The sequence below is a fragment of the Macrobrachium nipponense genome, chromosome 28 (assembly GCF_015104395.2).
Source record: "Macrobrachium nipponense isolate FS-2020 chromosome 28, ASM1510439v2, whole genome shotgun sequence".
Taxonomy (NCBI): Eukaryota; Metazoa; Arthropoda; class Malacostraca; order Decapoda; family Palaemonidae; genus Macrobrachium; species Macrobrachium nipponense.
The window spans coordinates 39,102,204-39,108,203 of NC_087217.1; positions in this window are offsets into that span (position 1 = coordinate 39,102,204).

A 6,000-nucleotide genomic window follows, 5' to 3' on the forward strand; every position below is an offset into this window, starting at 1 on the left:
GAAATTAATCCGCTACGAGCGGGCTGGAAAAAGCGATCAGGAGGAAATTGTTAACATAACGTTAATTAACAGCGGCGTCATTTCCATTGCAGCATTTGAATTGTTAACAACCTCAAAATGGCGGCCGCCACAGTAATTGAAATTGAGTCCATCGTGGTCCTCCTGACCACCACAATCACTCGAGCTCAAAGGAATCTTCTGGATTTGCTAAGTGAAAGTGTATCAAAATTTGCTAGAAAAAGTTCAAGCTGCCGAGCAGTGATTAAGATCTTTATATTTAACACATACTGTTAAACTCAGCCGAAAGTAAAGCAACTGCAACCTTAGAAGACAATTACCTTGTTGCTAAGCCGTATCGGTAACTTGACTAGGGTATTGCAGCCAAAAATCCATCTGCTGCAATTGAAAGAATTGCCACTGCCCACATTCAAAGATAAAAAGAGTGAATTTGCCACCTTTAGAGAATTTCTCACTGCAAACGTTCATCAACATAGTGATTTAGATGACGTGGTTAAATATACTTATTTAGTGGGATCACTAGAAGGAGAGCCGCTCAAAGTAATTCAGTCTTTGAGTGTGACCGCTGCAAATTATAACGCTGCCCTAGACTTATTGGAGAAGTATTACGGGAACCAGCAGCAAATGTCAGTTATTTTGAATCAGTGACCGGCTGGCATTTTTGTGTAATTGCATTGAACTCTAAAACTTCCGCATTGAGCTCACCATTCTAGTTGAGCAAATCAAACACCTCAGCGGTCCCCTTTGAGCCTCATTAATCAGAAACTATCTCAGGGTCAAGTGTATCAAAACATAGTAGAATATCTCTGAAAGTGCAACTTTTCCTTAGATGAACTATTCGAGGCATTAGATTTTCTCATCCGAAGATGGAAGACGATTCCTTGCAATGAGGAGAAGACTTGTTGCTGACAGCATATAAAAAGGGGTTGAAAGCCAATATAACGCATGGAATGACGTGCCCGTTCTGTAATTGTAACCATACCGCCTTTAATTGCATGAAACATCCAACTGTAGCAGCTAAGAAAGGTCAATGGGTCCTGTTCTAAGAGTGCTTTAATTGTTTTGCTTCTGGTCACGGCAGTAGACAATGTAACAACAAGGAAAACTGTAAGTTATGTGATGGACGCCATCACATCTTAATTTGTGAAAAAGATAACCCCCAAACCAGGTCCGTTGGACCTTCCACCAACCATTCCAGTTATCAGTCCTCCCCTAAACGTTCGCATATAGTTTCACAACCCGTAAAAACCAAGGGTCTAACAATGAACTAAATCAGAAAGCTTAACCGAAGTCAAAAGATGAAAAACCATGCATAACCACTAAAATGGTCAAGAAGGAGCCTTCGACCAAACTCCCAACTTTGTTACCCACTGCTACAGCTACCGTGTACTCTTGCAATCAACCCTTTCGAACATGAGTGTTTTTAGAAACAGGTAGTCAGTCACCTTAGCTTCATTTCAATTGTTCTATCTAAAAAATTACAACTGCCAGTAGTCAAACGAGTGTCATTATATATTGCACCTTTTGGTTCTCAAATTGTTTGAGGTAATTTCGGTGTTGTATCATGCCATATTCACATAGGCCCAAGAGTAATTCGTTCCAAACTTGTTGTTCACGACGACATTAATACTCCTATTCACAATGTTGGTCTTTCTAATGTAAAAACTTTTGCAAAGTAAGGGTTGTACTATGGCCACTGAACGGATTTATGGCCACCTTCTTAATAATGTTAACATTCTTGTTGGTTCTAACTATTTTAATTTGTTTGCTCTTGGGATGGACAAAATCGATGGAGTGAGCCTGTTTGTCATTCACAATGGTGTAAAACCGTACGGACGAGTCGCACGGTGGGCCCTAGAAGTGGTAGACATCTCAGTTGTACATACTTTACGAGTATGCGCGTTTCCAAAGAGATTGATGTCGAAATGGGGTGGAAGTTAGACGCCAAAGGAATTGCACTGCATGAGCAATACACTATCACTGCCATGCAAAAGGTCCTGAGCAGTATCATCAATACCAAACGAGGGTACCAAGTTAGCCTACCGTTTCCCGGGACTGAACGCCCCGATAGTAATTATCATAACACTTTCGTGCAATTGAACGCACTAGAAACCCAGTTTCTCAAAGATCCTAGCTACTGTAACGATTACAAGAAAGATGTAATCCTACTGCTCCACATACATTTTCCCGCCCTTGTTGGTAGGCAAAGTTCCACGTATTTGCTTTGGAGGCAAGAACGTGATGGTTCTCGTGTGATTTTTGTATTTTATTTCCAAGTCACTCTGGCTCCCCGTGGAACGCTCTCCTGTTTGTTATAGTAAATTAATTTCTATATATAAGAAAAGGATATGCCCTTTTTTTTAATCAAAATCCTAACATAACTGACTAGGTCTGCAGGCCGTAATCGCCCTTTCTCTTTAGCTTTTAGTCATACAATTACCATCTCTCCGGCAGAGGGGGCGCCAGAGTTAACTTGTTCAGTTACACGCGGAAGGGAGTTGCGAGAGACTTGAGTGACTTCGGTGATCATGACGATGTATAGTAAGTAATTGTTTCATATCTCTGCCATCATTGGCTTTAATGATTTGTAAATTGTTTGCGATTAAGCCGTGTTGTATCGGGATCATGTACCTGTGATTATTGAAGTGGAATTTTGTGCTCCTTTTAAGATTTTCTTGGGTTCTCGTGGTCGTGTGGCCACATTGTGTCTTCGGTACAGTAAAATGTAATCTAACCTCATTTTTGGTCAGTCACCTTATAAATTTGTGAATATGGTATAAGAGAATTATTTTTTGTAATAAAGTCATAAAAAGTCAGTGTATTTCCATTGAGCTGTCCTTGTGTAAGGGCTGGGACTTATCCCTTCAGGTATGACTATCCCCCTCACAATACCGAGATTGAATTAGTGCACTGTCATTGAAGTATTTGCGACAGTCGCCTTTTCTCTAAATTTTTCACAAAAACGTATGATGATAGTTAAGGAGTTTATTTGCAATGATGGAAATCTTCCATTTAAAATTTATGACAGTACCCACGAAAATTGGTGGACTGGAATACCGAGTTAATTTTCATCTTATCAAGATGTTAAGTTAGCCACTCAAAGTTGAGATTGTCTATGATCGAGCATACCTCCGTAAGTGCATAGTTCCGTAAGCTCAAATTGCTCTGTTCGGGATGAGTACGGCAACGCTAGTGGGGAAAGGATAGTAGCTCCCCTTATATTCATTTGAAATGACATATATCTCCTTTGTAAAAGGTATGAACTTGTTCCAGTTTATAATGTACTTGTCGCCTTAACACTTAATAGTGTTCCTTTATATTTTTACTTTGATGTAACAGTAACTGCCAATTACCAAGAATTGTGATGGTACTGTTATGTAAGTTGCACCATGTTGAGTTTGCGTGTGGTTGCAATTTACCACAAACTGTAGGCTAAGATGTGAATAAGTTTATTATATATTTATGAAAATGTCAATTCTTGAGTTAAATTCCCGCTATATTATGCATATAAAGCCAGGCTAGCTGTGCGGTGTAACAGCTGAGTTAGGCATAAGTACAGCATAAGCCTAGGCTAAGGACTGCATGCTCTTTGGCACAAAATTGCCGTCCTAAATGAACTGTTTGTATTACAAGGAACCAGTGTAGGGGTCCAGTGTAAGAACCATTATAGGGGACCAGTGTAAGAATCTGTGTTGGTTCTAACTATTTTGGAAGGAATACAACTAGGAATAAGTTGCTTTCATAATGTATGTACCTACTGCTAAGAAGAAGAAATATTTAAAAAAATCCACAGGAGCCAGCCTTTCCCTCATTAGGTTATGCCAAGCTTTGAATTGTTATGTATAGGCTAGTCTGAGTTAATTGTCCTAAAACGTATGGTAGCCTCCTAATGTTTAAGTCAGGACAATTGACGCAGCAATACTGTACATGAAAGTGACAGAGGCAGTCATCTTGTTTTAATTTAAGATTCGCTAAGAAGCGAATAGCAGGTTGTTATAAGGAAATATCTTAGTCCCTCTTTCTCTCTCCTTCTCTCTCTCGGCAGGCAGGCAGACAAGGACTTCGTCAGAATTCTTCGTTCGCACATCAGTAATATAGAAGAGTGTCAGGAAACTCGGGAATTATAAAAAAATACTTGTATTCTCTTAAGTAGTTACGAAGTTATACATCTTGAGATAGAAGTTCTGAAGAGAGTTATTTCAAGGAGAAGAGTTGGAGAGTAAGTGATGCAATGCTTGAAGTTGTGTATTGGAAGAGATAACAGTCAGAGACAAACAAACATACATACTTCTTTTTAGGTCGTGCTTATTCAACAATTTCATCCAGTTCTTGTGAGAGCCAGTTTGGCATCTCAGAGCGTGAGAAGGATGTTCGTTAGATTGTCTGTGGTTATAGTGATGCTAGCATCGCTCACATCCTGTGAACTATATATTTTTTGGAAAGTTTTCCTTATTGACCTGTGACCCAGATTGCAGCTATGTTTTATGATAAGAAAATGTATTACATTTCCATTTTTATGTAATTTCAATTGCATATACAGTATAGTACACAGAGTAGTAATATTATCATTAATATTATTATTATTATTAACTCGTTAAATAAAGGTGAATATATTTCTTACAAGTGTGAATTGATGTGTTAGTGAATAACATATCGTATCTTGCTTGGAGACAGAGTGAGCTGTAGAGGCAGCCTTCTTGAATGAAGGAATCTGATGCCTATGCATTTTTAATCTGGAGGCTGTCCGTACTTTTGCCAGGGGCAGTTTGCGGTGTGTTAAGTATGTACATTAGTTTCTACGGATGTCACAGGTCTAACCGACCAAGGCACTTGGGGGAAAGACACATTCCTTTTGTGATAGGAAAGAGGACGGTTGAGGAAACACCAGGTGTCGGGAGAAATCCCCATCTCAAAGGTATGGCACATATTTTAAATGACTTAGAAACAGTTGCCTTTGAAAAGAGAGAAGTGTGAAATGTATCTCTTTACTTAATATTGCCTTTGAAAAGAGAGAAGTGTGAAGTGTATCTCTTTACTAAATATTATGTTATGTATCTTTATTACAGATGGGCTCTATTCCATGATATTAGAGACGGGAGTCTCTAACTTGACCAATACAATGTAACAATTGACTTTTTGGGTCTGGGAGTGAATACTTAGCCAGGAGAGTGGAATGATAACTTAATAGTTTTCTTTGTGGGGCAGACTTGAGTTTTTATCACTATGACTTATTAATCATTTTGTTCTATTTTATGTCATCTGCTTTGGGTAATAAATAGTATATTTTTGTATGTATGTGAGCTTAATAGCCTAATGACATGTTTGCAGATAGAGGGCGCCCACTGTCAACAGGTAAGGGTTTTCAGTTTGTGTAGTTTTGTCAAAAATGGGGGGTAAGATATTTATGGTTATCACAACTTGCCTTGTATTTCTTGTTATTAACATCCACCTGAAGAACATTTCCCTACTTCTACAATTCAATCATCAGAGTTCCTTCCAGAATATTTTCTTACAAATTTTCCATTTCTCTCTTGAGATGTCTTTATGTTCTTAAAGTAGTTTCTAGCATGTTGCCTCAGAAGACTAGTTAATTCTACACATTTTTGTGTAAATGTAGCGGATGAACACAATTTTGGTAATACTGTGCCTATTCCAAAATGTAGCATATCTGCAGACTGCAGTAACTACTGGCCAATTTCAATTTCTTGTGCTATTCAAAGTTACAGAAAAACTTAGTTCTAGGCCACTTTATATGTATAAATGGAATCCAAAAGATTGTTAGCTGTTAGTCGATATGTATACAGAAAGCAGTAGGTACCTGCGATGCACTTGTACACTTGACAAACCATTTGCAAGTGAACTTTATAAGGGTTTTGAGTAGAGTAATTCAAATAGATTTTAGTAATGCTTTCGACTTAGTAAAATTATATGACACTTATATATAAACTTTAGAATCTTGGATAAGTTTTAGGATTACTAAAA